This window comes from Schistocerca americana, chromosome 3 (assembly GCF_021461395.2).
Source record: "Schistocerca americana isolate TAMUIC-IGC-003095 chromosome 3, iqSchAmer2.1, whole genome shotgun sequence".
Lineage (NCBI taxonomy): Eukaryota > Metazoa > Arthropoda > Insecta > Orthoptera > Acrididae > Schistocerca > Schistocerca americana.
The window spans coordinates 885,630,480-885,647,804 of record NC_060121.1 but is presented as its reverse complement, the minus strand read 5'-3'; the positions used below and the strand labels follow the sequence as shown (position 1 = coordinate 885,647,804).

At 39.8% G+C, this 17,325-nt stretch overlaps 1 protein-coding gene across 1 annotated transcript in view; it reads left to right on the top strand.

The window, feature by feature from the left end:
- Positions 1-7,658: 7,658 nt before the first annotated feature.
- Positions 7,659-17,325, top strand: part of LOC124605330 (serine/threonine-protein phosphatase 6 regulatory ankyrin repeat subunit B-like) — a 353,003-nt gene continuing 343,336 nt past the window's right edge. The window contains exon 1 of the mRNA XM_047136936.1: positions 7,659-7,727. The gene's annotated coding sequence lies outside the window, so the exon portion shown is untranslated. The remainder of the gene's footprint in view (positions 7,728-17,325) is intronic.

Sequence of the window (17,325 nt, the reverse complement as noted above, 5' to 3'; positions counted from 1 at the left end):
CACTGTGGGAGATACGAGCAAAAATCAGAAAGTAACTGACAATGATTTTATTACCAAAAAGATTAATAGGTAACAAAACAAAAAAAATCACACATGAACTTACATCTTTTACCTACTTTTCTACATAGTCGCAATCATTCTCAACACATTTCACCCATTGTGGTACACTTGCAATATGCCCTGGCTGTAGAAGCCCATTTCATTGGAGTATACCCATCTTCGGACCACTGATTTCACTTCCACATCTGTTGCAAAGCACTGGCCAGCCAGGAATTTCTTCCTGGGACCAAACAGAAGAAAATTCGATGGTGCATGGACAGGATTGTGTGGTGGATGTTGGAGCACCTCCCACACAAATTTGGCAACTTTCTCAGCAGAAACATAGAAGTGAGCATTGTCATAAAGAAGTCTGACAATGTCAGCATTAATGTGGCATTTGTCATGAAGGGCAGAACAACTTACCCAAAGTTTTAATGTAGACTACAGCATTCAAAGTGGTCCCATATTCAGCAAAGTCCATCATGCATATCTCAGAACACTGTCAAAAGCAGTTTTCAAGCAGTTTGAGACACTTTGATATTCGCTGGCCTTTTTGGTTATCTGTCAGTTCTTAGGCACCCAGCAAGCTATAGCTTTATGAAATTTGAAAGTGTCATGAACAATATCAAACATTGCACCATTGGAAATGTTGAACTGCTGAGATAAGGTTCACAGTTGCACACTCCAGTCTTTCAAAATTGCTGCCTTAATGGCTCTGACATTCTGCAGCTGCCTGGAGCATGGCGAATTGCAAATGTTCACATGGTCCTCTTGGAAGAATGCACACCACCTCAAGACTTTTCAACGGTCCATACAATTGTCACTATACACACATGCAAGCCCTCATGAATTTCGCTTGGTTTATGCCCTTTGGCCCACAAACATCAAACTACACTTCGCTGCTCTTCACAAGTTGATGACAGTAACATGTGTACCATATCTGTTTCATAGTCCAGGTTTCTCTCACTAGAGCTGCACATGAAAACAAAATACCCTCTTTAAAACAAACTTCAGACTATATCATTGTGAAAATTCAACATTCCAACTGCAAAAACAGGGAGAAAAAAAAATTATTGTGCATTACTCTCAAATCCTCCCTTGTATTATTACAATATGTGCAGACGGGAGAACTTCTTGAACTCACAACTTTCACATGACAAGGTGACAATGAGCCTCCACATGTTCTGTGTGGCCACCTGTTCCTTGACATCATGCTTTGAAGGTGTTTAGAAAACAAGAAGAACAAGAGGCAAAGTCTTTGCTACGATGGACGCCAAGAAAAATAACTGTCAAATTGGTGCATGTAAAATATACTTGTCTTACTTTTGCACAAGTTACATATCTATAAGACAATCTGTCAACTCACTTAGTATATGAGATTATGTTGTCGTAAAAGAAAGTGTGAATGAAAAAAGTTTAAAGTTCAGTTGTTATGTCATTCGAGTAGCATGGAGGATGCTCTCTCAAATCATCCATCCATGCACAAGGAGACAAAGTTCTCTGAAGATTACAGTGAAGTAAAAATACAGGCTCAAATAGTGGAAACTCCAAGTAGGAATATCAACAATGTAGGAACAGATAGATTTATACTTACTGGAAAGAAGGCTCGTTAAGTTGCAGACAGACACAATTAAATTGTCCCTGTCTGCAACTTGTCATGTCTTCTTTATAGTAAGTAGCAATCTATCTTTTCCTACATTGTTAAAAACACAGGCTGTAATAAATAGTCCATCTGATCATGATGGTCAGACAACAACTTTAAAACAAGCAAGCATAAAAACAGTAAATATTCACACCTAAGTGAAACATGTACTGAACTTACTAGATGGTTCAGAAATAGTATACCAGATGGTCAGAATGAATAAGAAATTCAGTTCATTTTGAACTTACATCTCAAACACTCAGAAGAAGCTTAATTTTCCCAAAGATGGATTAAAATCATACCTATCTGTTGTGGAAGCAAGGCGTGGTCAAAAACTGCTATTAAATTACTGTATCTCATGCTAAAAAGAAGAATCTATGTAGAATGTAGAACTAGCAGAAGCCTAGCAGACAAATAACATTACAAGAAATATTGTAAAATCCAAACATGTAACCAGGAAGGCCAAAAACTTGTCCTATGAACAGAAAATTAGCAGGTAAAATAACAAAGTAAAACCATATGGAAGATCATAAAAAGTGAGATACACAGGAGCATAAACTCAGAACAAGCAATGATACCACATCCTCTGGTGCAGATCAGACCAGACAAAAATAATCAAAAAGTTTCAGCCTCAAAATTTAATAAATTTTTCTCACTGTAGATGAAAAAACAAAGAATCATATTAACTGATCTCCCACAGAAGCCACAGAGCTGCTTAATAACATGCAAACTACATCACACATAGCACTTCATTTACAAAGGACAACTCCTAAGGAAATCATAAAATTACTCAGAAGCATTCAGTGCTCTGGATACCATGGTGTTTCAAGTAATAATCACGTGGAAATTTAATCACATTGTGTTATTTGTGTTGACTGGTTGGTTGATTTAGAGGAAGGGACCAAAAAGTGAAGTCATTGGTCCCATCAGGTTAGAGAAGGTTGGGAAAGGAAGTCAGCTATGCCCTTTCAAAGGAATCATCCCAGCATTTGCCTGAAGCAAATTAGTAAAATCTCAGAAAACATAAATCAGGATGGCCGGACACAGGTTTGAACCGTCGTCCTCCTGAATGCGAGCCCAGTGTCCTAACCACTGTGCCACCTCGCTGGGTAATCCATCAATGAATGGTACTTCCAGATAGACTAAAACCTGGAGTAATGATGCCAATCCACAAATATGAAGAGAAGCATGTAATATTCAACTACTAGCCCATCTCTTTGTTGCCAGTACTTTCAAATTTATCTGAAAGAATAGTGTATGACCGGATTTATAACCATGCTACACAAAATGGCTTACTGACAACTTCATAACTTGGCTTTGATAACAGATTTTCCACAGAGAGAGCTATGTTTAGTTTAACAGATGTAATCCTAAGAGAACTAAATTGGTGAAGGTATACAATAAACATCTTTGGTTACTTTGCTAAGCCATATGACTGTGGAGGGACTTCACCAATGATAGTGGCAGTGGAGGAGGCTGTGGCCAGTGTAGTAGTGGCTGCGAGAAGAATATTTAAAGAGGAAATTAGTGTGCTTTACACTGTACGTACACATATCATGTTGTACCACTGCACTTTATTATTTAATAAAGTGCATTTTATCTGCAACCACGTCATTATTAGTCAGTGTCTTTATCCTTTCCCAGGGAAAAATCCACAACTGTGAAGATCACTTTCACACTATGGTAACAAAGACAAACCTTTGACTTGATTGGAATCTTACTTACACACAGATTCCCCCAGTGCCCGAACCTTACGCCACTGATTTTCTTGATATACTTTATTGATCTACCTATTGCAATTAATTCAGAGAAAAGAAAGTAATATTTGGTGATGATACAAGTATTCTGATCAAAGGACCCGACTCCACTATGCAGCCAACATTAACCAAACATGCAAATGGTTCACAGAAAATAGTCTAACACATTTTTTAAACTAATATTATGCAGTTCAGACAACAAATAAAAAGCTTATATTTCCAGAAATGGATATTAGCAATCAGAAAATTAATAAAATCTCATATACCAAATTCCTAGGCATCTGGATGGACACCCAGTTAAGATACAATGAGCAAGTTGATCAGCTGCTCAAGAAACTTAGCATCAAATCAAATTCTTTGCACTGGGGGCCATTTCTTGGCAGAGAAATAATTTTGATTATCTCCTCTGGCATAATCTTCTGGGGAAATGCTGCTGCAGTTGAAAAAGCTCTCAAACCTCAAAAACAAGCAGTGAGATTAACAGATCACTCTGCAGGGATCTCTTCAGGTCTCTCAGGATATGTACTATTATAGATCCACAATGATGATTGTAGCCAACAACAGGGAATATTTTCAGACAGTTTGATATCCATAGTTATGACACAAGACATGTCAAAAATTGCCACCAATGGACTGCAACTCTCATGAAAGTACATAAGGGAGTCGCTGAGTCAGGTATAAAACTATACGATAACTTTCCCATCAATCCAAAAAGAGGAAATTAACAATGTATAGGTAATCACAAGGAATATAATATCATTCTCCATACATCAATTTATTTATAAAATGAATGAATTCTTAGTTGTAAGGTATCCCTTAGTGTAAGATTAGAGGAAACCACTTAGTAAAAACACATTCTTACAACATGTACGTGATACTTTTATTTATGTTATGGAGATAACATGTTGTATTTTAATTCAAATTATAATGAGAAAATGTGTACTTTCATTTATTCTCCATTTTCAGGTACTCAAACTTATGCCGGTAAACTGCAGGTTGAAATATAATATGGAGCCAATTGTTCTTAGAAATGTATAATCCTTGTGTTTCATCATTATAAAATGATATAGGATTTGTCGTATATGATCTTACATAGATAACAGGACATGAAGGATTTCCAGTTAAAACTTGCCTAATAAAATATCCTTACATATAACATGAAACCATACACATAACAATAGTCATAATATGTTAAATTACAATAATAAATTAATACAATTTATTTTCCAAATGAGCACTTTGGGTCTCTATGAGGAAGGAAATAACCTGCTCTATCTTGAATGCTGATGATTCAAATATTCCTTGACACTATAAAAACTCTTACCAATTATAATTTTCTGATTTCTTTTTTGATTAATATTCATTTAATGTCCTTTGGTAGTTCACTATACAGAATTTTTGACTGATAAAAAGCAGAATTTCTCTTTGAAAATCCTCTCTACTTCTCACTTTGTAGTTATGGACTTGATTGTTTAAGACAGAATGTTCCTGGTGTGCTTTCAGAAAACATATACTTTCAGAAATATAGATACATGGTAAGGTTAAGATTTTTAGTTTCTTGAAGAAACCTTTACATGATTTTCTATGTCTCACCCTTAAAAATTTGTTAATGCTCTCTTTTGAAGCATAAATGTGCTTCACAAGACTAGTATTCTGGTAAAATAAGAAGCCTTATCTTAACATGCTATGAAATGTGTGAAATGAAGTCCCATGCTTCTTTACAGAGCGTACATGCCATACATGAATGCAAAGTAAGAACATAACACTGCATCAATACTACAGGAATTTTTAGCATTCTAAGAACTTAACTGTACTGACTTAATTTTTTGTTTAACATTTCTGTATGTTTCTCACAGACTCAGTTTTCATCTAGCCAATTTTTAGAATTAGGAGGGGGTGGAGGGGCAGGGTTGCTCTATCTTACTTTTCCCAGCTTCTAGTGTTAGGTTTGTTCCTAGTTCATTTGTTATGTGTCTGAAGTTTATCCAAACTGTTTTTGTCATTTACAATTAATTTGTTATCCATAAACCATATGTTTGCTTTTACTGTAGCTATCATTACTCTCTCCTGTAGGTCAGCTTTGTTCACGGCTTTAACAAACAGATGTTTCATCGGCAAACAACACTGTATCTGCTGCTGATATATGGCCTGGCACAGCATGTATAAATGTTAAGGGCAGCAATGTAGATAATGGTGATGCAGGTCAGTAACTGATAACGCTAGACTGGACATACTTCTTGACTTGACAGTCAAATATTTTAGTTTTCCTGAGAAGACACCTATGCTAAATGATACATTAATAATGTTAGCAAATTTGGAATCTATGCATCTTGCATTGTGCTTTATATTACTTTGTTGGAATTCCATCACTGCCACATAACGATTTGTTTTTTACCATATTTATTACATTCTGTGCCTTTAGTGCACTAACAGGATACAGAAACATGGTTTTATCATCCACAGTGAGTTGCGCTCTCAAGCAGAAATTACATTTACTTTGAATTAGTTTTGCTACTATCTTTTATATTGTTCATTGAATATGTTGGATATCTGCAGTAGGTCCTCAACAGTCTTCCCTTCACTTTTAATTCATTTTTTTCTTTTATATTTATCTATGTTCCCATTTAATATTTCCCCCATTGATTTTATTTTGTTGCTGCCTTTCCTCACACATGTTATTAAGTTTCTCAGCTGTTATTATAGCTTTCTTATATAATTTCCTTTGAAGTTTCACATATGCTTTTAATGCCGAAGCATTCTGTCAGAGTTGCTTAACTTTCTTAGGGTGTCTGCTAATTTTTTTACTCTCTGGGTTACCCATGTCTTCACTGCAATTTTAATTCCAACTCAATAGGTAATGAAACATCATAACAATGCCTATAACTTGCAAGAAATGACTCAAATTTTTAAACTCATGACTGGTTGATTCCATGTCCCATTTTATATATTTTTTTAATATGTGATTAAAATCCTTATGCGGTCTTCGTTAATAAATCTCTTCTCTGTGTATTTATCAGAGACCACTGGGTCCTTATTAGATTAACGTTTCATTTCATTTATTTGGTCCATTTTGATTCATCGTGTACATAAATAGTATAATGAATATAGGACAAATCAAATTTGAGAAAGAAGACAGAGAGAGAAACAAGACAAAATTCTGTTTACAAATAACAATCGTAAATTATAAGTAACAAAATTTGAATTTGCCCACAATTACATATTCAATTTATAAGGCTGTTTTTTATAGTTTAAAAAATTCTTTTATTGAGAAATACACTGTTCCATTGGAAATGATAGAATTTTAACGTCACTGCAGTTATAACTCCCCACATGGGCTGCTCAATAATTTAACTGTTCTGTAGAACACTTTCCTGATACAATGCTATTCTACACTGAGACATGTGGATATTACCAATGTTTCCTGTGTTGTGGCTATGGATATGGATATGCTTATTTTGTTGTAGATTTTCAGTAATGTGTAAAATATATTTGAAAGCAGGATATGCTAATTTACATGCATACTCTTGGCAGGTTCATTATTTTCTGCTGTGTAAAATGTGATCTACGTGTTTCCTGTTTATTTACGTTGCCGCTAGCCCTGACTGCTCTTTCTGCATCCTAAAGATTTTTATGCTGGTTGCTGAGATTCCCCATGCAATTAGCCCAAACCACAGTTATGAATGAAAGTATGTACATACGTACTTCTGTCAAAATGCATTCCATTTCTTGGATTACAATGTCGTATATTACTAGTACACTACTTGTACGTCATCTACACGACAAAAAGAAATCAAATCAAATCATGACTTGGCTACTCTTACTTTTTTTTTTTTTTTCCACGAAATGGAATGCGTGATTGTAAAATTCTAAATGGAAGTTTGTAACGAAAGTCTACACAATCTCTACTGTTTTCCATCTTTAGTGATCAATAGAATTAAGGTTATGAATACAAAGTTCCTTCTGTGAATTCAGCAAATGCTATTGATCGTTTCGCAGGAACAGAAATCGCCGCTGTCTGTTTGAACTGATTAAATAAAACTCAAGTTTACATTGCCTCGACAGAAATGAGATATTAGAGATAATGTCCGTATTAGTAATCTTGCAGTGAATCATGCCGTGTGTCCGGGACTGCGATTTCTCAACAACGTGCAAATGACACGTATCAAATAAACCCATTCCCTACGTTAAAAGACCGAAACGTAGTAGCAGTACCCTAACTGACAAACTAGTTCCGTTCGTGCCTTGCTCGCGGCGACATCAAACTGCCGTCAAGACAGCAGCACTATCTGGTGAGAACAGAAAACATTAAAACAATTTCGTAACTTTCTGGTTATCGCAAATTCTTAATTGGTTGAGAGCGTTTATTATTAACTGCGATAAAGCATTGGTTGGATAGAAGTTACTGTGTCGTCAAGATAATATATCGAAATTCCACATTTTCATTACAAGTGAAAGATTTCATGTTTCTGGTAACAGAATATATGACAGAACGCGCCTTTCAGTGAAAGAATGTTATTACGAAACTTTGTTGATATATGAGCAAATTTACGTATTCCGGAACGAAGAACTAGATCAAAAATATCAAATGATCGTACTTCTGATACCGTATGAGCAATTTTATCAGCTATGCGAGAAGTGCTAATGTCGCTTAGTATTTGAAGATTTTGCGGTAGGCCTATCTGATATAGCTATACCTGTTATTTCTGTTCGCGTCTAAATGTTGTGTGTGAACACGTTAGAACTGTAACATGTCAGCCCTAGTTTATGCCTTCGTTTAATCTTACGAGACAATAAGTTTGGTCTGTAAAAATCAATTCATTTTTATTTTTATTTCCCTGACTCTTGAGGAAATGCTGCACGCTGCTGAACGCATCACAGCCTGTTTTGTACTTGGGCCGTGTCTCTCGACATAAATGCTTCAATCTTGTACGAATTGGAAAAGGAGAAAATCGGGCATCACTTGTAAACAATAGGGATGACAATACCCTATAGCGAGCCGACACCGGAAAATCGTCGGATCTGTGATTTTCCTTCCGTACCGCTTGTGGATCATTTTAGCTGTGAGTTAGATAGGAGTGTTGTAGGTACTGGTGGTAGATAATGCCAGAATGAATCTTCACTGTGCAGCGGAGTGTGTGCTGAATTGGAACCTGGCAGATTAAAACAGTATGCCACACTAGGACAAGAACTTTTGACCCTTGGCTTTTCTTGGGCAAGTGTTCCACCGCCCCAGCTCTCCAAGAACAACTCACAAGTTTCCCCTCAAAGCTTCACAGGCGAAGTTCTGTCACGTTTTGACGGCAGGAAAAGAGGCACTCGAGGAAGTACAGCTGCGCGGTCGAGTTATGAGTCGTGCTTGGGTAGCTCAGTCGGTACGACACTTTCGCGAAACGCAAAGCTTCCAAATTTGAGTCCCAGTCTGGCGCACGGTTTTAATCTCCCAGAAGTTTTCTTTGGCCAGATGCCTGCGTAATTAGTTAGTTAGCCGGCCGGAGTGGCCGAGCGATTCTAGGAGCTACAGTCTGGAGCCGCGCGACCGCTACGGTCGCAGGTTAGAATCCTGGCTCGGGCATGGATGTATGTGATGTCCTTAGGTTAGTTAGGTTTAAGTAATTCTATGTTCTAGGGGAGTGATGACCTCAGCAGTTAAGTCCCATAGTGCTCAGAGCCATTTGAACCATTTTTAATTAGTCAGTTACTTTCCATGGATCATTTTGCACGATAAATCATCATGATCTGAACGAGTCAATTTACATTCATATTGCAAATTAATTTTTAGATCTATTTCTACTCCAAACATCACCACATAATAGTTATTATCTTTTTCCCCAGAAATGAAAACATGATATACTGATTGAGTTAGCAATTCCACCCACCACCTTTTACACATTACAAACATAGAAATTCTTCTACAGAATAGAAGGAGTTGTCAAGGAGAAATTTTTCAGTTTGTTTTCAAATTTTACCTTGCTGTCTGTTAGACATTTTATATCACTAGGTAAGTGGTCAAAAATTTTTATTGTAGCGTTGTGCATCCCTTCCTGTGATAAAGACCTTAACGTTGAGTAATGAATCTCATTTTTCCTTCTAGTATTGTAATTATGTACCTCATTGTTCCTTTTGAACTGTATTGAATTATTTACAACAAACTTGATGAGGAAATCAATATATTGTGAAGCAGTAGTCAGAATGCCCAACTCCTTAAACAGATGTCTACAAGATGATCGCGGGTGAGCACCACATATTATTCTTACAGCACGTTTTTGGGCAGTGAAGACCTTCTTTCGTAAGTTTAAGTAATATGGTAATAAATACATTATAATAGATATAGTTGGATGTTGGTTGTTGCCTACCACGTTTGACACAAAACTGAATGCCCGACGGCCGATCCATGTTCTCAGTCCACCGTTCTGACCTAATTTTTATCGTTCACCGAAGCGGTTTGTGATGGCCAAGACTGTACCGAGGGGGTTGCGAGACAGCCTTCGCCCGCCAAGGGGACAGACAAGAGGGAACGGAAAAAACTGACTGGGCAAAAAGCAAGAAAGAAAGACAGTTTAAGAACTAACCAGGAAAGTTATGTTAATTCCACCCCTATCTTCTGCCTAGAAGAAGGCGCCTTTCCCTTGGTCCGCGACTGTAAACGCAGGCTTTTATCGCTGTTTAGTCTGTAGTGTCATTTCAACCAAGCAGCAAAATTAAGATACTACTACTATTACTACTACAGAACAGATGTTTATTGCTAACAAGGCAAACAAGGGGACAGGGAGCATACGCATCTCGCTCATGCGCAACAATGGAGTTCATGTCATTAAATTTTATTTACACGTCAAGTTCTATTGGACCAAATTGAGGAGCAAATCTCCAAGGTCATGGAACGTGTCAGTACATGAAATTACAATATAAAAGTATTAACAGATAAAAATAAAATGTTTATGAACCCAAAAAAGTCAAGCCATAAGTTTCAGTAAACGCAGTCAACAATATAACATTAGAATAGCTACAGTTTGTAAGGTCTCAAATGTTGACAAGCGGATGCTGAAGTAACTATGTTACTTGACCGAAGTCTTTCCGATTTTTGCCGCTCGCTGCCAATTGAGGACTGGGACGAGACGTGACGGTGGACGAAGCAGTCAAGAAAGGTGCTGCTGCCTAAATAAGAAACAGTTCAGTGAGAAGCCTACTGTGGCTGATGCATCATATTAGATAGTTTTAATCGTGGCCTATAGACAGCTATACGCTGTTCAACTAAGTTGAACCCTCGTGTGTAAAAAACTCGTAGGCTCTGCCATTTGGTCATCGGCTGCATTGCTGAAGCATCTGTAAGTAGCCCTCACTGAGTATTAGGTATTTTGTTGTTATGCTTGTGTAAATGAAACTCTGACACATGCAAAATCCTCCATTTGTACTGCCATAAGCAGTTACATAAATATTTTGCTTTGTTTTTAGAAAATTTATACGCAATTTTTTATCAGTGTAGTTCATTTAAGTAATAATTTAATGAAACTTCATTTTTATTAAACAGAGTTATAAAATTATAAAATCTGTGACATCCGTGTAGAAAGAAAATTGCAGAAAGATAGTTTTATGTGGGTTGGAGTGGGGGGGGGGGGGGGGGGAGGGGAAGGACACGGCTTTGAGAATTCTGTCTGTGGAGTAGGATGAGGTCGTTGGTTGTGGTACATGTAAACGGCATGTTACTAGGGCCTCCCGCCGGGTAGACGATTGGCCGGGTGCAAGTCTTTCGATTTGACGCCACTTCGGCGACTTGCGCGTCAATGGGGATGAAATGTTGATGATTAGAACAACACAACGCCCAGTCCCTAGGCAGAGAAAAATCTCCGAACCAGCCGCGAAACGAACCCGAGCCCCTTGGTTTGACATTCTGTCGCGCTGACCACTCAGCGGACGTTGGTTGTGGTGATGAAGTTCAGTTGGTCATTTGGTTTATTTGGTCCCCTGATAGGCACTGCCATCAATGTCTTTAGTGTTTATTTTGTTTATTTATTCGCCACATCGCTGAGCACAACAGCATCGGACATGTCAGATACGTTACAAAAAAAATATGTGCATACCATATATATGAGGGGCGTTCAATAAGTGATGCAAAATATTTTTTCTCGGCCAAATTCGGTTGAAAAAATGCAGATTTTCTAGTGAGACATCTTGGAATATTCCTCCTTTAGCCCGTGTAGTTTCATAGATAGGTGGTGGCGCTATATGTAACCTTCAAAGTGGCGTCTGTAATGAAGATGCATTCTAAGCAGAGAGCTATGAGCTGTCGCTGATTGTCTATTTTTGCGCAAAACCAGAGCATCACAGATAATAATGGGCGCTTACAGAAAGTATGTGGAGACCAGCTACTGAACAAAAGCACGTTGGGTCCCTCATCGACCGTCAGCTGTAGGGAGGCTTTAGGTTGACTTCTGTTTATTGAGGGAGTTTTAGGAAAGTGTAACTCATCTACAAAAAAATCGCCTATTGAATACTAGTGTGCCACTATCTTGAGTACTGCTCGAGTGTTTGGGATCCCTGTTTGGTCGAATTTAAAGAAGACATCAAAGCAATTCAGAAGCGTGCTGCTGTATTAATGATCGATTGTTTTGCTGACGATTCAAATGTTTTGGTCATGCTTTGTGAACTCAAGTCGAAATCACTGGAGGGAAGTGACATTCTTTTCATGAAACACTGTTGAGAAAATTTAGAGAATAGGCATTTGCAGCTGACTGAAGAACAATTCAACTGCAGCCAATGTATGTTTCACGTAACGGCAGTGAAGTCAAGATTAGAGAAATTAGAGCTCGTGTGGTGGCATATAGAAATTCGGTTTTCCTTTATTCCAGTGGAGTGGGAAGGAAAATGACTAGAAGTGGTGCACGGTACCTTCCGCAAGGCACCATTCAGTGGCTTCTGAGCTGACAGAAGTCATGGGATACCTCCAAATATTGTGTCGGGCCTCCTTTTATCCGGTGTAGTGCTGCACAGACCAACAAGTTGTGGATAGTCCTCTGCAAAAATATTGAGCCATGCTGTCCCTACAGCAGCCCATAACTACTACAGTGTTGCCGGTGCAGGATTCTGTGCACGAGCTGACCCCTCGATTATGTCCCATAAATGTTCGATCAGATTCATGTCGGGCGATCTGGGAGGCCAGACCATTCGCTCCAACTGCCCGGAATGTTCTTCAAACCAATCGCAAACAATTGTGGCCTGGAGACATAGTACATCGTCACCCACAAAAATTCCGTAGTTTTTTGGGAACATTAAGTCCATGATTGGCTGCAAATGGTCTTCAGGTAGCTGAGCACGCTCATTTCCAGTCAATTATCAGTTCAGTTGGACCAGAGGATCCAGTCAATTCCCTCTCAACACAGCCCTGACCATTATGGAGGCACCACCAGCTTGCGCAGTGCCCTCTTGACAACTGGGTCCATGGCTTGATGGGGTATGTGTTACACTACCATCAGCTCTTACCAACTGAATCGAATAGTTTTCCAATCGTCTAGGGACCAGCCAATACGGTGGGGGACTGCAGGCGATGTCATGCTGTTAGCAAAGGCACTCACTTCAATCGTCTGGTGCCACAGCCCATTAACAACATATTTTGCCACACTGGCCTAACAGATATATTCATCGTACGTCCCACACTGATTTCTGCAGTTGTTTCGTGCAGTATTACTTGTCTCTTAGCACTGACAACTCTGAGCAAAGATCGTTCTCTCAGTCGTTAAGTAAAGGACGTCAGCCACTGTGTTGTCCGTGGTGAGAGCTAATGCCTGAAATCTGGTATTCTCGGCACACTCTTGACACAGTGGATCTCGGAATATTTAGTTCCCCAAAAATTTCCAAAATGGAATGTCCAATGCATCTGGGTCCAACTACTATTACGCATTGAAAGTCTATTTATTCTTGTTGTACAGCCATTATCACGTCGCAAACCATTTCACATGAATCACCTGAGTACAAATGACAGCTCCACCAATGCCCTGTCCTTTTTTACGTTGCGTAGGCGATACTACGTCCATCTGTATATGTGCATATCGCTGTCCTATGACTTCTGTCGCCGCTGTGTGGATGGGGTACTCCAACCATAATTCAGTATGGGCTGCTGTTTAGAAAGTTTAAACTCAGTCTGTCATTAGGTTAACACTTTGACTATCACTTAATCCCATGAACTATTTGGCGTATGCAACATATAGGTCAGTGTTTCAGCGCTCTCTGTGATGACAGATGTAAGTGTTGGTGTATGAATGGCCAATTTGAAAGTCTTGTGCAAAAGTATAAAGCAGTTCCTAGCGTGAGAGACACCTAGGAGGCGACTGAACACACTACACTGTCTCCCAATCCGATGAAGCAGTTTGAAATTTGGCTCAATGGTGCCTCCACCTTCCTCTCCTCTGCAGTGGTGCAGTACCTTGGCGCCTTGCGAGGTTACCCTTGGGCTCGCCAATGCTCGAAACAGCAATGTGTCGACACATGCAAAAGAAGATGAGAGCTCAGAAGAACATGCGGGGTTTAAAGCGGATTAATGATCAGCCAGTTGTGCCCAACGCCACCATGGGCATGTCACATGATGGGAAGGTCGCCACACCCCTTCTTACCCACGTTTCACCCATTCCTCTCGATACCTCTGTGGTGTAGGAGAAGAGCTGCCAATACTGTATACCGATCATGTTCATTTCAGAGAATGCTGATGCAATAGCTCCGTAGTGAACAATCATACACAACTGTTCGCTCGATGAGTGATCCACATGCAGCGACTGGAAAGTTGCACAGGTCACATCAATATTTGAGAAAGGCAGTAGGATTAATCTACTAAATTACGGGCGCAGATCATTATGAGTTACCTCAAAGTGAATGGTCTAATGACACACGGTCAACATGGATTTAGGAAACATCAGTCTTGTGAAACACAATTAGTTCTTTATTCAGACAAAGCGTTGAGTGCTATTGAAAAGGGATTTCAAGTTGATTCCGTATTTTTAGATTTCCAGAAGACCATCCACACCATAGTTTACAAGCAGCTTGTAATCGAATTGCGTGCTTACGAAATATCATTTCAGTTATGCAACTGGACTCGTGATTTCCTGTCAGAGAGGTCACAGTTCATAGTAACTGAAGGAAAGCCATCCAGTAAAACAGAAGGGATTCCTGGCGTTCCCCAAGGTAGTGTTATAAGCCCTCTGCTGTTCCTTATCTCTATAAACGGTTTAGGGGACAATATGTGCAGCTGTCTTAGGTTGTTTCCAATTAATGCTGTGATTTATATTCTAGTAAAGTCATCAGAAGATAAAAAATTGTAAAACGATTTAGAGAAGGTATCCGTATGATGCCAAAATTTTCAGATAACGCTGAATAATGAAAAGTGTGAGGTCATCGACATGGCTGTAAAAGAAATTCGTTAACTCAGTTACTTGATGAATAAGTCTAATCTAAAAGTCGTAAATTCAACAAAATACTTAGGAACTACAATTAAAAACAACCTAAATTGGAAAGAATACATAGAAAATGTTGTGGGGAAGGTGAAACAAAGACTGTGTTTTATTGGCAGAGCACTTAGGAGATGCAAAAGATCTACTAAAGAGACTGCCTACACTACGCTTTTCCATCCTCTGGCTGCACAGAGTGAGTCCTTACCAGATAGGATTAACGGAGTCCATTGAGACAAAGAAGGGCAGCACGTTTTATATTATCGAGAAATAGGGGAGATCGTGTCACAGACATGATACAGGATTTGTGGTGGACATAATTAAAACAAAGGCATTTCTTGTTGCAGCGGAATCTTCTCACAAAATTTCAGTCACCAACTCCTCCGAATGCGAAAATATTTTGTTGATACCAACCCACATAGGGACAAACGATCATCATAATAAAATAAGGGAAATCAGAGCTCGCACGTAAAGATATAGATGTTCGTTTTTTTCCACTTGCTGTTTGAGACTGGAATAATAGAGAATTATTGTGAAGGTGGGTCAGTGAACCCTCTGCCAGGCACTTAAGTGTGATTTGCAGAGTATCCATGTAGATGTTGATGTAGATGTGGATGAAGAGGTCAGAACCATGATGTCCAGTTTTGAAATTACGCGGTTTTCTTATGGGTGGCCGAGGAGACCATTTCAGACACACTGCCTCAGTGACTGGCATAAAAGTCGTCAATGAAGCTACGCTTGCAGTTCTGCAAGCATACTAGCAGGCTCAAGAGCAGCAGCAAGGCCCAGCTGCAGGCGCCAGGGACTCTTGTCACAGTATGGTTGGGTTGTTTGGGGGAGGAGACCAGACAGCGAGGTCATCGGTCTCATCGGATTAGAGAAGGATAGGGAAGGAAGTCGGCCGTACCTTTCCAAAGGATCCATCCCGGGATTTGCTTGGAGCGATTTCGGGAAATCACGGAAAACCTAAATCAGGATGGCCGGACGCGGGATTGAACCGTCGTCCTCCCGAATGCGAGTCCAGTCGTCAAGTTTGTTTATGCACAGGTACAGTTCTATTGTCCTCAGAAAAGACGGGCAGGCGACACCGAGATTGTTGCCGATCTGGGGCGTCTTAGAACGACCCTTTATTCACTTACGTGTCGATGTCGCACCCCTCCGTGAGCACACCACATGAGGACACGAAACAGGAGGGCTGAAATAGCACAGCACCTTTTGCCACTTCGTACTGCGTTCAGATTTCGTCAAATGGCTCTGAACGGCCGGCAGCTGTTCCTCTCTGTACAACAGAATCAAAACTGCGGTCGCACTGCAGTCCAAAGGGGTGCGATAATGTTGAGTGAGGTTGCTTGCCCACTGGTCAAGATCGTCGTACTGTTGCTTAAGGCACTGTGAACCATCGCTTTCGACCGCGAAATGTGTGGGAATCGACGCCCCAAGGAGAGGTGTGGTCTCGCTGCCGCCCTTTGCGGCCACGCCCTAAGGCCTTTGTGTGTCTATTCTGAGTGGCGGTGTGACTGAGAGGTTTTCCTCTGCCTACCATCAGAAAACCGCGTGATTTCAAGTCTAGACGACGCGGTTCTGACCTCCATCGCAGAGGCGTCAGAAGGCGTGAAGTGCAGATAAGAGGGGGTGCGATGATCGTCCCATCGTGTGACGCGTGTACTATGGCGGTGTACAGAATTGTGATGAAATTTTTTGGCAATGTGACATCATTAACCCAACCACAGTCGCCGACTACGGGTATGCTCAGTCGCTTAAACAAACTCCAAAATTTGAGTGGGTATGCACAGCATGCCTCACTAAAAATTGTTGTATTATTTTTTCTTTACGTTACTGTTCTGTAAAAAAATACTGATGGGCGGCTGGCTTTTGCAACACCCCGCTGTGAAAATGTTATCTCAAAACAAACGCCTAATTGAACTTGTAGGAATCAAAACCCTCGTTGACATGTGCGGTAAATGTAGTGACAGTTTTCTAAAAAAGTCCGAATATTAAGGGAATGCCGCTTATTAAGTCAATACTGTAACCTGAAGGCGAATTATTATTACTGTATTAAATAACTAGAAATGAAGCCGGTTGGGTACAATACGATGAAGAGATTTATACTACGAAGTACGAATTTAATTAGCGGGTTCTTTTAAGATAACCTTTTGACGACATAACCACATACGTTACAAGTAGGCGATATACGTACTGCGAAGACTGCCACATACATCCTAGCTAAAACATTCAGTAATGGACATTATTTATAATATTATGGCGAAGCGCCGGCCGGAGTGGCCGACGGTTGTAGGCGCTACAGTCTGGAACCGCAAGACCGCTAAGGTAGCAGGTTCGAATTCTGCTTCGGGCATGGATGTGTGTGATGTCCTTAGGTTAGTTAGGTTTAAGTAGTTCTAAGTTTTAGGGGACTGATGGCCTCAGAAGTTGAGTCCCATAATGCTCAGAGCCATTT